The sequence below is a fragment of the Canis lupus genome, chromosome 13 (assembly GCF_003254725.2).
Source record: "Canis lupus dingo isolate Sandy chromosome 13, ASM325472v2, whole genome shotgun sequence".
Classification (NCBI taxonomy): domain Eukaryota; kingdom Metazoa; phylum Chordata; class Mammalia; order Carnivora; family Canidae; genus Canis; species Canis lupus.
Window position 1 is genome coordinate 33,466,503 of NC_064255.1, and position 21,993 is coordinate 33,488,495.

The 21,993-nt window shown below is 42.9% G+C and overlaps 2 long non-coding RNA genes across 2 annotated transcripts; one reads left to right on the forward strand and one right to left on the reverse strand.

Annotated features, from left to right (window-relative positions):
- Nucleotides 1–416: 416 nt before the first annotated feature.
- On the reverse strand, nt 417–12,921 carry LOC112662368 (uncharacterized). Its single transcript, XR_007401823.1, has 4 exons — nt 12,791–12,921; nt 10,715–10,809; nt 10,135–10,219; nt 417–644 (listed from the first exon to the last, which is right to left on the reverse strand). It is a non-coding gene; the product is annotated as an uncharacterized LOC112662368 (long non-coding RNA).
- Nucleotides 9,564–18,939, forward strand: LOC112662369 (uncharacterized). The gene is made up of 3 exons (XR_003138465.3): nt 9,564–9,699; nt 16,837–17,263; nt 17,380–18,939. It is a non-coding gene; the product is annotated as an uncharacterized LOC112662369 (long non-coding RNA).
- Nucleotides 18,940–21,993: the final 3,054 nt, after the last annotated feature.

Sequence of the window (21,993 nt, forward strand, 5' to 3'; positions counted from 1 at the left end):
TTCCTGTCCCTTTCTCTAGGATTTGAACTCTCTTCTCTGTTCTCCCAATTTTTGGAAGGGGCCGTGTTTGAAATGAAAACATACTCCTTAAACTGTACCATCAGTAATTTCCTGGCCATGAATGTCAGCACAGAAATTACCCAGAGATGGCTGCCATTCTTGCCAACCCAAGCAGATCAGAATCTGGTTATAGTTCTCACATAATTTTAATAGATTCACCCAGGGCAGGACATACAGAAATAAACATCAATGTCATACCAGCTAAAATCCTACAGAAATTTCCCAGTGTGCCTTGTGAAAGCCTGCATGAGGGGTGTTGTCCTTCCTCCTTCCTGAGAGCCCAAATGCCAGAAAAGTCAAGTTCCCTCTTCCTGACACTGACATCACACCATGCCTCCAGAACAGATCACAGCATTTTTATTACAAGTCTAAGGACTGAGTGATGTACTCCAAAGCAGACGGATGTTCCCCTTTGGGGGCAGATATCTCTCATGTGAGAAGTTCCAGAGGCTCTTGCAGCTCCTTTGGCAAATCCTGTTCATTTCCATTGTCAGGCCAGCAGAGAGATGAATGAAGTGTTCCTCAAAGTCTAAGGTTACACTCTGTGAGCTGCTCTGATGACAGAAGAAAACCACAGATCATCCCTGAAAGTGGAATATGTGTCATTAGGATCTCACAGGCCACTAGGCATGTGAATACACAGTGAGCATGACTACAGTTTGGTGGGTGTTCTATAAAACAGGCATGTCCAACACGTGCAGTGGGGACATGGGTCAGTGGGTATGGTTTATTCCACTGGGGTGCTATCAGACAAAACTGGCAATTAAAATTGAATTTTATAGGATTAACTCATTTTTTGAAAGATTTTATTTATTTATTTAAGAGAGAGAAAGAGAGACTACATGCATGTTGTCAGGGAGGTGCAGAGGGAGAAGGGTATATTAGGCAGACTCCATTCTGAGCACGGAGCCCGACACAGGACTAGATCCCAGAAACTTGAGATCATGACCTGAGCTGAAACCAAGAATTGGATGCTTAAATGATTGTACCACCCATGTGCCCCAGAGTAAATTCTTAAAGGAGAAAAGGAAAGAATCCAGAATTATTAAGGTCATTCACAAAGGCATTCATGAAGGAGTAAATGTCAGGAGAAAAGAGTGAGGTTGGAGCCAAACCATATAGGCTTGGAAAACCCTATGACTCATCTGTTTATGTAGAGCACTCAACCCAGGGCCTGGCCCCCTGGCCTCTGCACCAATACTTATAAAATGAAACCATGGTGTGTTCAGAGGGATGCAACATTGTGCTTAAGGGAGGGGACTCCTGCTCTAGGTACAAAGTGGTATCTGACAACCTATAAGATTTCAAGGATGGGGATAGAACAGGAGAACAAGGGGGCAGCTTTGGGAAATTCAGCAAGCTATCTAGTATTCCAAGAAGAAAAAATGGAGGAAGGGTGCTCTCAAAATAGGAGGAAGTTAAAGGGTAATTAGAGGAGGAAAAAATAGAATAAACTTGCTGTTGACATTTAGCTATTTTGAGAATTATAAAGCTAATTTATGGTGATTGCTTCCAAAAGGATATAGAGGTCTTGATTGTTTCAACAACTGATCCACAAACATAATGAATATCAACTATGGGCAAGATACATAGCTGGGTCAGATACAATGACAAGAAAGAAAATGGAATTTATTGAGTACCTTCTGTGTGCCAAGCACTTTATCACTTTTAATCCTCAGAAAATCCTGTAAGGGATATAATTGTCTGCACTCTGTGGAAATACAAAAATGTGAAAGAGGATATGACTGCCAGAAAATAAAGGGCTATGGTGGCTGCCTGCATTGAGCAAATGACTGCTTCTGTAGATCAAGTGACCCTCAGAAAGAGGATCTATGATATGAGCAGGGGAGATGCTACCATATGGTTGTGTTCCACATGCCACACGGCAGCTTATGTAGCATCAGGTGCTGGTTCATGTGGGTTCTGTGAATTGGGCCATAAGAGATCTGGTCTTAATCTATAGGTGATGGAAATTCATTACAGGGTTTAAACCCAGGAGTATGGTGATTTTTAAAATTCGGAGTGATCAACCTAGGAGTGGTGTGCCAGGTGTAGTGAGATGGGGTAAGACAAGAGGGAGAAAAAGCAGTGAGGAAGCAGTAGTAGTAATCTAGACAAGAAATGATGGGGGACAAGGGAAGAGCAGGGGTCAGGAATCCAGCAGGTGGAGAAGCTACAGAACTGGCAGGAAGGGGCAACTGTGTCCAGCAGGGTGCCGGAGGAAGATATAAGAAGGTTGGTTGGCTTTGAGTTTGAGCTTCAGTTCCCAGATGGGTGACTGTCAAGCACACACACAAGACAAGATTCACCAGTGAAACACGCCAGCCACTTTTCAATTCAGACAGTTTACCACCTGAATGTGGTAAGGAAGGTCAATGAAAGGCACCAGCTCCCTGTGATCCTTGCTTCATACACCAAAAAGACAACATTGCAATAAAAGAGAGTAGATGAGCACAACATGAGCTGGGGGCATCCAGGATGGTACTGGATAGTGTCCCCGAAAGCATGTCTAACCGGAATCTGAGAATACGAGCTTACTGGAAACTAGTCTTTGCAGATGTAATTAGTTAGTCATCTAGAGATGAAATCATCGTGGATTTAAACTGGGCCCTAATTCCAACAGTCAGGGTTCCTATCAGAAGAGGAGAGGACAGAGGAACAGAGAAGCAGAGGCAGACAGTGGAGTGATGTAGCCACAAGCCAAGGGACACCAGAAGTCACCAGAATCTGGAAGAGGCATGGAAGGATGCTCCTTAAGGGTCTTTGGAGGGGGTGGCACCACACCAACACCTTAATTTCAGACTTCTGCCTTTCAGACCAATGAATAACAACAGTCTCAAATTTCCATGTTTTAACAATTTGTTATGGCTGCTCTAATTAAATAATACACTATTTTTCTAAAGAGCCAATATCAGGCTGCAGCTGAGAAGTTTTATATTTTGAACCTCTATTTTGAGACGATGGGGCAAAAAGCTCCATATTCCATGAGACCCCAGGAGGTGAGGAGAAATTGTCTCATGACAGCCTCCCAAGGGGACTGGGAATTTAGAAGATGGCTTTGTAGGAGGCCCTTCTAAGTTGTCCATCCCCACCTATCCCCTAAGGACCACAAAGTGTCCATCCAAGACTCAGATTAGCTGCAGGTCAAGCCCTTCTCTGCATGGGCCTATGTGGCTGTGTGCAGGGCTGCCCAGGGTGCCATGGCAGGACCATCACTCTGGAGATACCATTCTCTGGCACTGCAGTCATTCACCAGAGATGCATGGCTGGGCACTCAGTAACAGACAAGAGCCCGCCCTTTCCTCTGAGATTGTCTGGATGGAAAATTCTCAGACCTGAGCTCAGTCACATTCTCTGATGCTGAGAAGACAAGATGGAGAAAAAAAGCAGTAAGGAAGCAGTAGGTTTAGGTTTCTTCAGCTGATACAGTCCTGATTCATGCATGAGAATGATGCATGAATTCACTTCCAACACCTCTACGACCTCCCACCCTGGCACAGTCTGTGTCTCCTACTGGATTTGCCAGGATCCTCCACTGGGGCATGACCCAATTCCCTAAGTACATTCCTGCTGACTCAACTTCCCTCAGTGACTGGAATGTGCCACCTCCTCCTTAGGTGGGTCTCTGATACCTCTGCTCTTGATGCATCAGTGAGGATTACTCTTAAAAACAAGAAAATTCTTCCAATGTCTTAGTGACCCTTCGTGTCTTCATATTTTATGACTTCATAGTGGACTCTTTCCTCAATTATCTTAATTCTTTGGTTTCCCATGGAATGAAATTTCACACACAGATAATTTCTAAACTATGCTGATAGTTACTGCCCTTGGATTATATTTTAACCTGTTGGTTACACGAACATGAACTTCAGTGATGTGGTCCTAAATCTTTGCCCATTCCAAACCCATTGGCTTAACCTTTCCTGGCTATCTGAATATAAAAATAAAAATATATAAAATAAATAAATATATAAATAAAAAATATATAAAAAATAAAAAAAATATAAAATATAACCTTGGATTATATTTTAACCTGTTGCCTACACCAGCATGAACCTCAGTGATGGGGTCCTAAATCTTTTCCCATTCCAAACCCATTGGCTTAACCTGTCCTGGCTATCTGAATATCCCCATGCATATATATTTTGAAATGTACCATATAATGGGGAAGGTAATCATATGAACCTTAAGGCAAGACTACCCTAGGTCCAATTCCTATGCTTATGAGTTCTGGCTTCATGGACGAATTATTAAACATCTCTTGGTCTTAGATTTCTTTTTTTTTAAATTTTTTTTTATTTTTTATTTATGATAGTCACAGAGAGAGAGAGGGGGGGGAGGGCAGAGACATAGGCAGAGGGAGAAGCAGGCTCCATGCACTGGGAGCCCGACATGGGATTCGATCCCGGGTCTCCAAGATCACGCCCTGGGCCAAAGGCAGGTGCCAAACCGAGGCACCACCCAGGGATCCCGGTCTTAGATTTCATGAAAGAGCATTATAAGGATTAAAAGAGCTAACCTAAAATCACAAAGTACATTGTCACACAGTGGAGACTCAACACTCAGTGATTATCAGTAATGAGTGATGATACTAATTTCGGTAATGTTGATCGTGCCTGTATTTCTCCCCCACCCCAACATGAGTATTACGTTATTCTCCATGAAGGCACTCATCATTTTATAAGTATTAATACTGTCCATTTTTCTGGACATTTGCATTAAATGACAAATTCCTTGAAGGCCATCATCTTGTTTCAGTCATCTAGTAAGAGGATGTAGCATCTGCAATATGAAGTCTAAACAAAATTATTGTCATCACTCTCCTCCTCACTTTATTAATTCTTTAATAGGATGTGCAAATAGCCAGGTTAACTTGAAAGAAAAAAAATAATGCTTCTACAATCTGTATAATTGTGTCGTATATTTACAAAATATTTTAAAATCTAAACTCTAAGTTACATATTGGATGACAATTATATGAACAGTCTGAAATGTAAACCCATATTGTACATTTTCCTGCTGGCAAAGATGCATTGAATAGAATTGTACAGTATTTTTTTCTCTCTTTAGAGGTTATTTAACTCTATCAATCTTATTTCCAGTTCAATTATGAAACCAACATGCCACACATACCATACGTCCAAAAATAAATTTAGTCTTCTGAATATTAATTAACATTGTTTCAAAGAGACGGGCACTGTTTATCATTGATTTAAATTAAATATTGAGAAGGAAATTAAAGAGATTTTTATTTCATTTATTCAGCAGCAACATTACAATTTATACAAATGAAGGCATAATTAAACAGTCTGCCATTAAATTACAATCTGCATCTCATGTAAGCAAACATATTAAAATTGAAAATGCTTGTCATGAATATAAAACCAGCTTGCCTGAATAGGAATTACTCCAAATGTACAATACACATTTAAGCAACTGCTTTGTTTATTTTCCAAAAAGGATCATGGCTCTTTTGATACGATGAGACTTACAGGTTTCATTACTTTTAAGATATATAGTTGATAATAATTCTAATAGGACTAATAACAGCTAATGCTGCATAATCCCTGGTAAACATGTAACTCACACCAATAAATAGAGGATTTTAACTCATGAGATGGATAGCCATATTATCGATGGCTTTTGTTTGTCTGATTGATTGATTGGTTCTGTTTTGTTTTATGGATGAAGAAAAGTCATGTGGACATGGCCCCCCAGAGAAGTAAACTCTGGGGAAAACCAGGGTAGAGCTGAAGAAGAAAGGGATGGAACCATTCAGCAAAGAGAAAGTTCTAAGATGAGACTGGTTCTGGGATTTGCCTGGTAGAAGGCTCATACTCAGTTAAAGCATTAGTCCAGAACACTAGATAGTCATTAAGAAAACACCACTTTCTTATAATAGGTTGGTGGTCTTACATAGATTTAACTCTCTGAGTCTTCACTTGCTAATCTGCCAAAAGAAGATGATAGTATTTATAAGCCTTCCCAACCCTCCATGGTGAATATCACATGATAATAGATGGCGGCTGGTATCTACTAGGTGTGCAAAAAGGACATTTATTGAATACTTGAAAATGCAAACTAGAATTTAAAAGCATTTGCAAGAAAGAAATGTCATCTCTACCATGTATCAAGAAATGACTGTGAGAGGAAAAAATGGAATCTCAGGGAATCTCACATAAACTACCTTGTCCCTGTTTTCCTTCCCCTAGTCCTGACCCCTTGATATCTGGTGGTATGCTTTGCAATCCAAATGGTCCCTAGTTACAATCTATAATTCTCCTAAAGACACAATACTCATGAATGCTCACCAAGGTAACAGCATCCAAAGCAGTAAACAGAAACTTAAATGAATAAAGCAAGCAGTTTACCCACAGCACTTCTAGGAACCATCAAATGCTAACTGCACAAAATTGATGTGACGTGATATACACTGATCTGACCAAGCAAAACTGGATTCAGGAGAAATATGTTTAGCTAAAGAAGGAATTTAATAATAAGGATGCATCTCAGAGAAGGACATGAACCCTGTTACCAGATGGGTCTGTTAATTTGACTATTAAAGATCCAACTTCTTCACCTGGAGTGCACTTATGTGCTGATTTGAGCTTTAGTGATCCTCTAGTGCTTCAATAGAGCAACTGTCCTGCTTCATGTCCGGTCAAGGTAGAGTGTTACCAATGGTGGCCCCATGTTCAGCCCCACTGAAACACTTCTCCACAAATCAGCTAACTACCCTCCTTTGTAAAGTTCTTCCTTTTAAAAGCCATCTCTGGGTATCGCCACTTTCTAATAATTCATGTATTCATTCCATATATTTTCAGCTCAGAGTCCCAACGGGGACTTTGTTAAATGTTGAAGAGGCAGCAATGCCCAGATGCTAAGGCTCAGAGCCCACTGTTCACCACTGCAGCGGTCTCAAGGTTTCTTGTTGTTTTGTTTTTAAGATTTATTTACTTATTTTAGAGAGAGAGAGAGAGAGAGAGAGAACCAGTGGGATGGACAGAGAGAGGGAATGAGAATCTCAAGAAGATCCCACATTGAGCTTGGAGTCTGATGTGGGGCTCAGTCTCACAAACCTGAGACCATGACCTGAGCCAAAATCAAGGGTTGGCCATATAACCAAATGAGCTACCCAGGGGCCCTGCAGGAGACTCAGGTTTATGTGTTAGATTGCTCATCTCTCCAATAGTATTAGTTATGACTGTGTCTGGCTGTCCATTTTTCTGTTTACTAAGCACCCATTCCAGTGTTGTTGGCTCAATATATAGCCAAGACCCCTTGTACCTGTTGAATAGTCCTGACCTCCTCGGTAAGCACTCACTCTCCCACAGGTCCCTAGTCCACCCAGTTGCAGTGGAAAAGGCCACAGGAAAAACATATAATGGCCCAGCCTCCTCTGCACACCCCACAGCTGATGACCTAGTAATGGACTCCTAAACCAGCCAACCAGAAATGGGGACCAAAAGGGGCCCAACCGGGCTGCTCTGTGGAGTGGATCTGACAATTGATGACTGACTGGCAGCTACTTCCTACCATGTTTAATGGAAAACAGTAGCCATGGATGTGCTGATCTGAAAGAAAGACTCCTCAAGACCTAAAATGCTCAGGTTCTCTTCTTCAGGCCCTGTCCAAGACCAGCCTGCAGCCCTGCCCTTGGGGACTATGAAGCATTCCCCTTAGCCATGGAAGGAATCCCCTTGTTTTATTCAACAAACCTAAGGAGGTTACTAAAGCATGCACCCGAGTAGTCAACCAACTTAAAATCTGTATGTCTTTCCCAGCTCTCTGCTTCCCCCTCAGAATCAGCTTAAAGCCCTCTTGATCAGACTGTGTCCAGATAAACAGATGGTTTGGGGAATATATCCCACTTCTATCCATTTTCCAGTTTGATTTATTGAATCTAAAATCTCAGTCAAATTCTGCTCTGCAACACCCTCTCCAGAAACAGTCATGAACTTTCTCATTTCCCAGCTGCTTCCCATTTGGTTAGAAGAGCTTTTGAAAATATAATTTGAGCCTAAAATGTTTAATTTTCACTGACCAGCCAGGGTGTTTTTCTATTTGGAGATCCATAACTTTTTGTAGAACAACAGAACAACAAAAGTGTTATTAATAGAACATCCTCCATCAACCATGAGGACTCATGAGCTAGAAATTTAACTTCCTTTCCATGAGCTCCTGACTCTTACATCATCTTAGCTATGGACACCTGAAGATGCATGGAAGTTTTTCAGTCGGAAATGCTTTGAGGACCACTTACTTGCCTTCAAAATTCAATTAAAAGGATAAATTGCAGGCCTTCCATGAGTTTCTTAAAGCCCCTTTTCTAACACAAAAGTATGACTATTTCACCCAACTCTAATAGATACTGTGAGCTGTTTCTACCTTCCCTAGTCATATTCCTACTGCTTATCTCCAGTAGGACCTCAGTTTAATAGCATTATATTTTGACTCAACTTTCTTTCACTACACTGCTCTTGTTTTGCTAGAGTAGAACATCACTTCTCCCACTCAGTGTATTTTATTCTCTCCAGCCAGCCCCAACCCATTTTTTCTGGGACTTATTTCAATGCCTCCAGTAGGCCAGTTTGGAATTCCTCTTATTAAGAAGCAGAGGTACAAAGACTCAGGTCTCCAGCATTCTGTGTATGGCCCCTTTAATTTGCCTGATTTTCTCTTCTCATAACTTTTCCTTCTCAAAATCAGAGGCCATGTCAGCCTTTACAATGTCACACCTCCACAGACTTCACCATAAGAAGTTTCTTCATCAGAAAACATTCCCGTTACAGGTAAACCTAGCTGTAAAATGGGCCATATAATGAGTCTTACTAAATGAAGGTTATTGATTGGATTGCTTTGGTAGACATTTGGTGAAATCAGTAATCACTTCTCAGGAGCCATGTCCCTGAAAATTGTTTTCTGTGTTGTTTCCTTTCATTTCTCTCCAAACTAACAGTGACTGCAAATGGCTCTAGATCTGGCTGTGATCCCTCCTGATATAATCAGTTGTCACAAAGAAAAATCATTAGCATGATGCAAAATTAATTAGAAAAGTCTGTTGCAATTTATAAATATGCATTTGTGGTTAAATAAATCTGAAGATGTGGATTTCGCTTGACGTCCCTCAGGGTGGATATTTTGCATGCTTGTAGTGCACCAAACAAGAAACCTAATCAGATCGGTTCTGCCATAAATGAAAGCCATTTATTTGGCCCTAATTGGGATCTGAGAAGTTATTAAAGCATATTTTTGGAGTTTGTTCAAATTAATTATTGTGAAGCAAATGGATTTATAGGCAAGCTACTTTCTCAAAACATTTTCCCCCGAAACAGCTGTACCTTGTTCTAACAAATGAAAATTATATGAATAGAGAAACTATAATGGTCTATCCGGGCTGGAAAGAGAAGTGGGGGGAACTAGATTTATGGCAGAGGCTTGGAAGGTTGTCAAATAAAACAGAGCTGTTTTGTATCCGAGCTTTCAGTATCCAACTCACAAATCCTTCTAACACATTTCCACAGGAAGAAATGAGTTTACTGCCAGGAAGAGGAAGCACCCTCCTATCCAGTTGATCCGGGGATGCACAGCTTTATTTTCTAGATCGAGACTTGTCCTTGATACTTAAGAAGCAGTCTGGTAAAGTAGCTCTAATTTCTCTATACCCTAATTTATAAGGTTGCATGGGCTGGAACACTCTACCTCCAAGTTAAGGGATTCAGGGTAGAATTAACTGGGGTTTGGGGGGGAAACTGGTATTTCATTATGTGGTGACTTAGAATTTTTAATGAAAGAAAACTCTAGATATTTATGTTGTTTACTCTTTCTCTACATTATATATACTATCTGAATTGAAAGCAGGCTTTGTAACAAATAAGATATGTTGTTATATTAATAAGTTTTTCTATTTTAATGGAAGCCACCTATGAGAATATGACACTTAATGCCTTCTTTAACCCACATGACCACCACTATAGGAGTCCTCGTTCCTCAGAACCAGGCACCGTGGTCTTAACACTACTGACATCAATGACTTGACTTGTAGAATTATATTAGGGGCCAGTCGGTTCTTACCTGGGAATAAGGAAGTAAGGTGATGTAAACATTGTATATTATTTCACTAGCTCGACACGTTGGCATTATAGAGGATGTTCTGCATCTAGCAAGGGATAAGATAGGTGGACTTTATACATAAACAGGTCTTTTCCCCAAAATTCATCCAAATACATTTTGTGAAACAGTTGAATTTTCTGTTTATACTTCTCCAAAGGATCGGCAAACCTTTCTCATTACCCACTGGTTGCTGTTGTCTTCTTTATTTCTCTCTCCCTGATATTTTTCCCGTTACAATACAAGCTTCTCTCTAGGGTGATTTCAGCAGCTGACAGCTTTCCATCAGCATATCACAAGCACAGCACAATCCTGTTTCCAACCACACCCTCTCCAACTCAGTAAAATAAAAAGGACAAAAAAAAACTAGATAAGAAAGCATCATGTGCCATAATTTAAGGGTCAATCATAAGCTTTAAAGGTCAAGCATGATTTCCAAATAAATATAATTTGCTTCACTTTGAAAGAGGATTTGCGTCAACATGTGACTCAATCAATATTTGCTGAATCAAGCGATGAGTGAGTAAACAGGAGACTGTCTTACCGAAGCGTGCTTCACTCAGCTGAGTGTGAGGGGACTCAGAGCACAGCTCACATCCTCTTCTCTGAATAGCAAGGATTGGAGTTCCAAGAGATTTCCTGGAGGAAAAAAAAGAGAGAGATACACCATTTGAAGATTAGTTCCCTCAAAACTTTTTATTGGTGCCTTGCCCCTAATTTAGCTTCTAAAACAAGGATGTAAAACATTGGAAGGTAAATGTGGATCCTGGGAAAGAAAGCAATGAAAACACTAATGTGAAGAGTCATTTTTGTAGTTTTAAAGAAAGATCAAACCCTGGAGAGAAAGCAAACAGTGATTCATCGGGGACTCTAGCCCAATCTCTGGGAGTCTGGGACCAACACACACTAAGGAAAAATTCTGCCTGGAGTCTGCAACAAGAGAGAAGAGTTGGTGTCACTCGACTGTGGCATTATTGTAGACGGACCCCAGAATGACATTAATGAGGTCCTACAAAGGTTCCAGGAAGCAGTTCCAGGCAGAAGCAAATGCAAATCCTCTCTGGAGGAAAGTATTCCACATATAAGACCTCAAATTCCCATAGTTTAACAAAGCATGAATTTTAGAAACAAAAATCGCCAAGTATACAAGCAAAGTGTCAATAGAAATAAAAACAATTTAAGAACCCCCACCCACCAAATGATTTGTAAATAACAGATACATATTCTAAAATAATTTGTCATGAGATGTTAGTATATATATGGTATGGTATATATACCAACCATATGGTATAAAAAAATGGTATAAAAATCTGGTATAAAATAAAATATGGTATAAAAAATGGTATGGTATAAATAAACCAGCAAATGATATGGTATAAAATATGGTATAAAAAAACCAGCAAGTGATAAGTTACTATCTGTAATGGGTTGAAATGTGTCACTCCCAAAATTCTTATGTTGAGCTTCTAACCCCCCTATAACTCAGCATGTGACCTTATTTGGAAACAGGATTGTTTCAGATACAGTAAGTAAAGATGGGGTCATACTGAAGTGGTGGTCTAATTCACCAGGACTTGTGTCCTTATTAAAGGGAGAATTTGACACACAGACACACACAGACAAGATAATGCCATGTGAACATGAAGGCAGAGACTAGGGTGGTGAATTTCCAAGGCCAAGAATACCAAAGATTGCCTACAAGCTGCTAAAAGCCACAGAAAGAGGCTTTATTCATTCATAAAGGATGAATAGATTCTTCCTCACAGCTCCTGGAGGGCACAGGTCTGCTTATACCTGATCTCAGACTCCTAGCCTCCAGGACTCTGAGGCAATAAATTTCTATTGCTTAAGCCACCCTGTCTATGGTATTCTGTTATAAGCAGCCCTAGCAAACTATGCAAAATCCAAAGCAATCAGGAAGATTTATTTTAAAATAAATGAATAGGGACACCTGGGTGGTTCAGTGGTTGAGCATCTGCCTTTGGCTCAAGGTATGATCTCGGGGTCTTGGGATCGAGTTCCACATCGGGCTTTCTGTAGGGAGGCTGCTTCTCCCTCTATGTCTCTGCCTTTCTCTGTGTGTCTCATGAATAAATAAAGTCTTTAAAAAAATAAAAATAAAATAAATGAATAGAGCTTTGAGAAACAGGAATAAATTTGTCTAAATTAAAAACACAGCTAATAGTGTATGCATCTGCACTATGTATGTGAAAGAGAAACCAAATCATTGTAGGTAGGTACAGAAAGGATTGAATGCAGTGTAACTGGTAACAGTCCTGTCCTTTCCCAGCATCCTGAGTGCTCACAACCAGTGGAAATGGTGGTGAGAGTGTAAGCTACTTCTTAATCAGCCTTGGGTAGGAGTTTGCTTGTCTGTCCTCTGGTTTCCCGAAGATGACCCACATGCATGGGGGGTGACAGTGGAATGAGATCTTGCTCCTGGAATAGCTATTAGGGCCATGTTGGTGGATCACTTCTGATGGTTTGGGGAATCAATCCAGAAACAGATTATTTGGGGGAAAAAAAAAACAGATGCCCTGGATTCTAGCCAGTAGCAACAACCAGTACGTCGCTTCACCTCTTCATTTCATAGCTCACATAGAAACACACAGAACTCTACCTTCAATTGAATCTTTAAAATACAGTCTCCTACTATTTTGGGGTTTCCAGACAGAAGGTGATTCGCATATAGGGTGAACAAGCCAATGATGAGGCCCCAGCAGAGGGAGGCTCAGAGCAAACTGAACACGGTAGAAGCCAGAATTCCTATCAGAACATGGACTTACTGATGTTCTCAACAATGTGTAATAACAATCTGAGGAAGTGGAAACAATAGAATCAAAAGACACTGAGGGGAGACTGTGAATGTCTAATAGAAGTTCTTATCTAGTGAGCATCCTAGAAGCAGACAATAGAACAGAAAATGTGTCATATTTAAAGTTGGAATTCCTAAAATGGGATAAATAAGTCAAATTTTGATTCCTAGTACTTTTTTAGACCTTTGAAAAACATGAGTCCACAAGTATAAGAAACACAAGGAATGCCAAATAGGATAAATGAAAAGAAATCCCACCCTGGGCACACGGTCATGAAATAGAATACAGCAAACAAAATGATGATCTTATAATCAGCCAGAAAGAAAGACAGATCAGTTATTAGAGAATGATAATTACACTAACAGCAAAACTTCTCAATAAAAAAAGAAGCTAGAAAACATGACAATTATACCATCTAAGAACAAAGAGAAATTAATTATCAACTCAGAATTGGTTATTGAATAAAGCTCTACTTCAAGAACAGAGGCATTTCAAGAAAGCAAACAAAAATCAGTCTGTCCTTAATACTGGGTTTCTAAAGTATTTCTTAGAATCAAGAAGAATAGATACCTAGTAACAAAAGGTTGACAAACATGAGCAAATGTAGACACTGTCTGAATAGTGATAATGGTAATGTGGCTGCATCTGTGGTTTATAAAATGGGCCAAACCAAAATTTTGAACAGTCGTTGTCAATCATGTTGTGAATAGCAAAATCTCTTGTTGGGAAAAGTGATCTTAATTATATGAAAATCCTTATTTTATTTATATATATTTTATATATATTATATATGAAATTATGGCATTTGAAAGAACATAAGGGTTTGACTTTTTTAAAAAACCCAGTAGAATAAAAATATTGGAATAAAATAAAATAAATGATAAAACAAATAAGCTGAAAGTAATCAGTCGAAAAGAAGTCCACTTAGGGTGAGGAGGCAGATGAAGGTTAAACAATAATTATAAATGAGTTGAAAATGAAAAAGTAAGTATAAATGATAACAAAAAAGTATAAATAAATTGAAAATGAAAAAGTAAGTCTAAATGCTCTAAATACTACAATAGACCAAATTCTTTATTTAGAATATTTTAACATAAGATAGGGGCACCTGGGTGGCTCATTCGGTCAGGCATTGGACTCTTAGTTTGGGCTCAGGTTATGAACTCAGGATCCTGGGATTGAGCCTTGAGTCAGGTTTCACGCTCAGCTGAGAGTCGGCTTGGGGTTCTCCCTCCCTCCCTTCTAAGCCTCCCTCTGCTCACTCTCCCATAAATAAATAAGTCTTTCAAAAATATTTTAATATAGGATTATGAAATTATCACAACAGCGTCCCATTTGCAAGAGATACAAATCAGAAACACCAAATGTAAAAATATGGAAAAAAAATACACCACACAAAGAATAGCCAAAATAAGCCCGGCTTAGCTTTAAAATGTCTTACAAAATAGACTTTAAGACCAAAAGAATTGTCATGAATATAGATGGTTGAATATGATTGTATAGCTCTAAGCTTCTGATAAAGAAGCCTCAAAATACAGACAACTGTGTTAATCAATTAGTTGTGGGGATCCTTTCATCTCAATGTGCATCATCAAATCACCACAATGTGCACCTTAAATATCTTATAATTTTTAATATCAATTATACCTCAATAAATCTGGGGAAAGTACATTGAAGTTCTCTTACCAAAAAAATATGTGTAGGGGTATCTGGATAGCTCAGTCAATGAAGTGTCAGACTGTTGATGTCAGCTCAGGTCATGATCTCAGGGTTGTGGGATTGAGGCTTACACCAGGCTCTGTACTCAGCACAGAGTCTGCTCAAGATTCTCTTTCTCTTTCTTTCCTAAAATATATATGTGTGTATGTGTGTGTGTGTGTGTGTAATATAGAGAACAGAAATAGGCAAGATTAATCCCCATCATACAGGGATTTCTTCCACATATCCTTTCAATTATTCACTCCCTCTGCCTGTGTCTCTGCCTCTCTCTCTCCCTGTGTCTCTCATGAATAAATAAATAAAATCTTAAAAAAATAAAATCTCACCACATTCTCAACCACGAAGCAAGATTCAACCAGTTTCAAGTAGCTGGTATCATACAAAGTTCTCCAACTTTGGTGAAGTTACGCTGATGGCAGAAAGATCACACCTGTAGCCCCAAACTCTCTGACCTCTGCACTGATGCCCTTAGATACAGCCTCTCCCATGACTCTGAACTTGGCATGAGACCTGAGGCATTACTGAAATGAGCAGAACCTTGAGAAAGTATTTGCACACATCAACTTCCTCTCCTTTGGGCCCTGGCCACTACCCAGCCCGTGTCCATATTATATGATGCTGCCCCATGAAGACTAGCAAAGGTGCATATGTAACACACAGAAGGCACAGATGCATGAGTGAGACCAGCCAATACCGGATGACCTGTCCTGGCAATTCATAGGAGCATAAGCAAGCAGTAATAAACTGTTATGTAGTTAAGTCACTTAGGTTTGGGCGGGGGAGGGTCTTCGGTGCTTTATAGTAGAGTGTAGAGGATACTATATTCCTAGATGTGGAATTTCAGGATAAATATATTTAAAATAGGTATTAGCAAATCATCCCTCCAATTCCAATGGTGATGAGAAGAACCTTTACCTTAAGATCTCAATCTTTTGAATACAGGAAAGTGACATCTCATGTTATAATTTGCATTTAAAATACACCCATTGAATCAGGTATGGAATATAAAGAGCTAAGCAGCCAGTAAAAAAAAAAATGACAATTATATGTGTGGGTACGTATGTATATATTTTCACTCCATCGGGCCATTTTTATGAAGCACCACTTATGTACAACATCCCAGGACGATGAGACTTTGATAAAGCTCAGGGATTCCTCATGGACAGTAGAGCTTTTGAAGGCAGGTCTCTCTCTAGAGTCGCACAAAGATGATGCACCAGGCTCTATGTAGCTTGAGTAATTTATTTAATAGGTGCACCTGCTCCTGCCAGCTGTGAAACATTTGGTAAGGTGACCTGAGGCTCATTCCAACTGCCTGGTGCCACCTGAATGGCACACAGGGAGGGAGGAAGTCGGATGTAGGAGGGAGACATTCGGGCACCTTTGAAGTGGCGGTGGTTGCTATGGAAACACTTCTGGATGGAGTACTGGGGAAAGCCTGTCTCCTGAGTTCAAAGGACAAACTTCCGTGACAGGTGTCAGTTGGGGGAGGGGCTGGGGGAAGGGCCCAGCCTCTTGACAGCTGTGTGAGAAATCTTAATAACTAATAACCCCGGGGAGGAGGGCGGGCAGTGCCATGATCAACACTCTCACGACAGGGCGCTCTGAAGAGAACCCCAAAGTCCACACAAGACATGAATCAGGTTTGTATTTGGGTGACAGGATGTAAAGCCATCACATTTATAGATAGTCAACCAATTTGGTGGAATGTTTACTCTGTGCCAGGCACTGGACCCCAAATGGAGGATCCAACAGTAACCAAGACAGAGCCCGGCCCAAGTAGGGAGAAGCCCAGAGAACGTGAGGATGGCAAGGCTCGTGATGTGGGCAGCACAGGGGTCACAGAAAGCCCCCCAGGCTGGTGCCAGGGGAGCAGTTGCGGGAGCAGGCGTGGCTGGAGAACACTGCCAGAAGCGGGCACCCCAGTACCAACATCGTGACTGGTGGGAGCCCGTCTGGGTTTTGATCTCATCAGTGCAACTGAAAAACTTTGGGACAACATATCTGTCAGACACTTGAGAATTGCCTGGTGTGGTGGTTTTTTAAATTATTTTCCTAATTGTAGCCAGTATCGCAGAGGACTTAGTATTGGTTAGGCAATTAGCTAAATAATTTTTTTTTTTCCTGCCAGAAACAGCTCCGTGAACTGTCATCCTGACAACTCTATCCTCGGAGCACTATCCTTACCTCCACTGCACAGTGGAGGTGGCTCGGCGTGGAGGAAAGACGAGGTCAAGAGCACCAGGCTCCCCTGCAGCAGAGCCTGTGGCCGCAGCCAGTGGGCCCACGGTGCCCGAGCCTCACCGGCTCGCTCGCACCATCTCCGCGGCCACACGGAATAGGGTGCCCTTCCCTGGCGCTGATGTAGCAGACGTGCCCCCTCCTTCTCACTTCTATCTCATCTAACAGTCACATCACCTGGCAGGCGAGGCGTTAGCATCTCCCGGTGGCATGTGCAGGGAAGGCGACATTTGGAAATTAGGTGCCTTGCAGATAATCAGCTGCAGAGCTGCAAGTGGCCTAGCATCCTTCACGGCCTCAAAAGGTCACCGACACAGGTGAGAAGGCCGGTCACCCCATTTGTCCACCTTGAGCTTCATGACGGGGAGTTGTCCTTTGCAGTGGGACCCCTGTCTCCCCCATGCCCTTTCAGCCAAGCGTATTTTTTACACAGGTGGAGCTGGTGGCTTGGAAGGCTGGAGAAAAAGCCCATGTGCTCCAGTCAACAGGGATGGGGCAGCAACACGAGGAGAGGGATGCGGAGTCGGAGTAGTGAGGATCTGCTATGCTCCAGGTGTCTTTGTGGCCTCCGAGAGACAGATGAATAATAAAACGCCACGCTGCCGTGGGCAGAGGCGCTGGGAGGGCCACGGAAGCAGCACCGCCGAGCCAGCAGCCTTCGCCCGATGGGGAGCCGTTTCCAGATAGAACCCAATTTGTTATCTGCTCTTTTCCTGCCAAAAATCCCGATGAGTCAAAATGGGCCTGTCTGTCACAGCACTTGATGGCAGGACGATGCTGGGCAGGGGGACCGAGCGGTCCCCGGAGGACAGGCAGGCCTAGGAAGGATGCTGGGCATCGTGCACGGCCCTCCTCCTCCCTGAGGGCGCCCACTGGGGTTGTGAAACCCCAGCACTGACTTTATAACCTTGACCGGTCATCCCCACAACCTCCACCCCCAACCCGGGAGCCTGCAATCCTCTGCCGTAGAGATAATAAACCAAGGAGCACGCAGGACACCCCCAGTGTGCCTGCCATGGTTCCAACGGCTGTCCATGCACCAGCTGCTGTGCCACAGCCTGTAGCCACGGTAGCGTTAGGATCCCGCTTTACAGATGCAGCGCCGGGGTCACTGGGCTGAAGGAACATGTCCAAGGTCACACAGTGTGTTAGTGGAAAAACCTGGACTAAGTTCAGACATGCATAGATGCATACTTGGGGAGGGGGGGCAGGCATTGAGGAAAACTGGGAGTGTGGTCATCCTAGAGGTCGGGGTTGGGGTAGGACGGGAAGGGAAGGATATAGTGGAGAAGAGCAATGAGCGTCTGCACAGAGCTCAGGACACCCTTGCTTCTTGATTGACTCGTGCTTCCATGAGGGTTCTCAATCTCTGCACCATTTTCCTTTTGGGATGGGTAATTCTTTGTCGTGGTGGCCATCCTGTGCATTGGAGGGTGTTGACTAGCATCACTGGCCTCTACCCACTAGATACCAGGAGCATGTTCTCCCTCAGTTGTGACAACGAAAAAATGTCTATAGATTTTGCCGAATGTCCCCAAAGGTGCAAAATCTCCATGGTTGAGAACTGCTACTTTCCTATGATGTTCACTTTCCAAAAACCGGTTAGGTATATACGGTCATGCTCTGCACATTTCTGCACGGCTGCTACATTTCCCATTAAGATCAGTTCAAACGAAAAAGAGAATCCACACAGTGCTTGGGATGGAGTAGGTGCTCCACATGTGGTCTCCTTTCCACGCTTCTTCCAGACCCGATGCCCCGTATCTCTGTGCACATCCGGGAGGCATCCTATGGCATATCCCTGCATCCTATTTCCAGAAACCCAAGCCCTGCGTTTTAGCTACATTTTACCCAGCCCGACTTAGCTACCTATCACCCATCTCATCATCTCCCATCCTCATTGTTTTGTGAATTTTTTAACATCAAAAAAAAAAAAAAAAAGTAAACCTGCAAAACAGTAAAGCTATATAGTAACATATACCCTTAGGCCCATCGAGTCAAATCAGCGGATGTTGACATTTTGTCTCCTTTGCATCAGAAATTTTTATAAATAGAAATTGATAAATTCAAAAAAAAGATGTTTTTCTTTATAATATTCCCCAAATCCACTTCCCTTCCCCTACCACTGGAGGTTATATGATGAAGCTATAGTATGTTATTTCTGCTATGATTCTCCACCTCGCCACATATACGTTTGTGTCAACAAATAACCTTAGTACCCATTCTCGTAGCTAATATTCCCGATGCTAGCACTTCCATGTCACAAAGCCAGCCCAGGGCTTCCCTTGTATTGTCTTGCTTATATTCGTAACAGACCTGAGACACCCACTGTGATTTCTCCCCATTTTATGCATAAGCAAACAGAGACACAGAGATGTTAAATAAATCCACCAAGATCACATAATTAGATTCTGCAGAAAGGTTAACTTTTGCAAGACGGTTATCAAGCAGACATCACAATTTGCTCACCCATCTGTTTCGGCGGGTAGACTCTTGAGCTCCAGGGCACAGAAAATGTGTCCCTTTGTCTCAGTGTCCCTGGGGCCTATCAGAAGTGACACTAATAGATGGGCACACAAATGAACAAGTAAACAAAGGATCAAGAATCAATAGACAATTGCGACTTCTCCCCCAACGATTTCCTGTTTCCAATCAGGCGCCCGCTCTCCTCCCACCGGCTCCTTGTTGCTCCCACAGCAGTATCCTCCTCAGCCCCTGCCTAAGACTGTGCTCCTCGCTTAAAATTCTCTTTGCAGTCGGGGCTTCAGAGGCTGCTTTGAAGTCAGGCGCAACAAGGTGGGAGCGAGCCCAGGGATATCGCACACGAGTCCGCTGGGGCACCAGGCAGGCCTGGAGAGGAGTTGGGGAAAGTGTTCTGCGGCCTGATCTGAGGCCATCAATGCTGGATTGCAAGCGGCTTGTCGTATCAATGAGGTCACTCGGGGGTGGAGGGGCGTGAGCTGGACACTGTGAGCTGCTGGGACAGGCCGGGGACACCTGCAGACATACCTGGGCACACAAATATACCTTCCTGTTAAAGGGCACCCAGGTGGCTCAGTGGTTGAGTTTCTGCCTTTGGCTCAGGTTGTGATCCTGGGGTCCTGGGATCAAGGCCTACATGGGGCTCCCTTGCCTGTGGCTCTGTCTCTGTCTCTCTCTCTCTCTCTGTGTCTCATGAATTAACAATTCTTTTTTTTTTTTTTTTTAAAAGAGAGGCATTGTATATAGATGCTACTGTTTTACATTTATTGTGTATAAGCTGAAGGTCAACCTTCTGAAATCGAGGACCTACCTCCTCAAACCAGCATGAGCCTTCAGTGGGGTCTTGCGAGCTTGTGTGTTCTTCAAGATGGTGCCTGCAGGTGCTGGGAGCTCAATGACTGGGGACCTGCTGCTGCTCCTCCTCACCTGGCCCCAGCCCCAGCTCACAGCCCCAGAGCACAAGCTTCTCCACACCCCCTGTCATGCAGCACCCCCAACTACCTCATTGCCAGCATCGCTAGATCCCCCTCGTTGTTTCCAGGGGGAGCCCTAACTTGTCTGTGTCACTCACCCCCCTGCACGCTGCCCTCCTGCTGGCGGAGAATGTCACATCTTCTCTGTGACCTTAGGATGTAGGGCGAAACCCTACATCCATCGCCGTACCCATTCTAGTGGGGTGATCAATCTAGCGATTATGGTTGATGACATAGGTAACTTTCTAACATCATGATGCCGGTGATGACCATGACAGTGACAGTTTCCCTCCCTTCTATCTGGCTCAGCTAGGTATCCACCGACAGGTATCCCTCGCTTTTCAAACGGTCACCTTTATGGAACACCTGCATCAGTCCCTGTTTCCACGCACTAGAAGGAATCCAAAGATGAATTTTGCTTTTACAGAAAAGGGAAAAGAGGGACAAGTGTGCAGCGCTGGTTTTTGCAGCAAGCTGGTTAAGAGGCAGCTCCAGAGCGGGGACAGTGGCTCCACCCAAGCACCTTTCCCGGGAACTATACTCAGCATCTCCGCTTCAAAGCACCTGAGCCGTGGGCACCGACGCTTCATCTCCGTTTATCTTTTGCACCCATCAGCAGCATGTGGCCTAAGGTATCTGAAAAGCCCTAGAGAGGCTGTCTTTGGGTCTGGGGACGCTCAGAAATGGTTCCACATGAATTAATTTCATCTGCTCCAAATTAATGAATTAATAACGGTAAATGCTTCCTCGGTTTACATTATTTCAGTTTCAAGTTTTCATCATTTCAAGTTTTCCTGGGAACGCTCTACTTCCCAAGAGGGGAGTAAGCCTTTATCACCACCTGACAAACGACACTTTTACTTGCACCTGCTTATTGTTCTCTCTTCCTACTAGAACATAACTTCCATCACGGCAGGTCCTCCGTCTCTCTGGTCACCGTGGCATTGCTGGGCCCTAAGTCACCACAGAGTAGGTGTTTAATAAATGCCAGCTGGTTAGAGGCATGAGTTGAGCACCTGCCCTGAGTGAAGGGGCATGGGAAGCACTCCAACACCCTGTCTCCATGAATTCATCAGAAACTTGGTAGTGGCCATCCTGATGGCCTCGGAGCAGATGAAATGCAGGTGAGAGGGCCAGGAGGTGTGCAGAATGTGTATGTACAGAATGCAAGGTGTGTCCAGGTGTGTCAAGAATACAGGGCGTTTCTCTCCAGATGGTGCAGCTAAGTAAATAGTCATAAGGGAAGGCTGGACCCAGGTGGCTCGGTCCTCTGCATGTGTCCTCTCCCCCTAGCTCACTCTGTCTCCAACACTAGGCTGGCAGGGAATCGATGAAAGGACTCCATCAAGTGTGTTTGGTAGACTTCGGTGCCCAGAACCATGCCTGGAACATATTAGGCAATTAATAAAGATCAAGTACAAGCGAATACGTCTCGTAGAAGGTGGACAGAGCTCGAGGTCAAGGAATTCCAGGCTTTCCAGGCTGGATCTGGCCAGTCAGAAATCCCTCCGACTGCATCTCAAGAGGAGCTCCAGAAAGGTGAGGATGGAGACTCGCACCTGCCTGGACAGGTTGCCCTGGGTCCCAAGCAT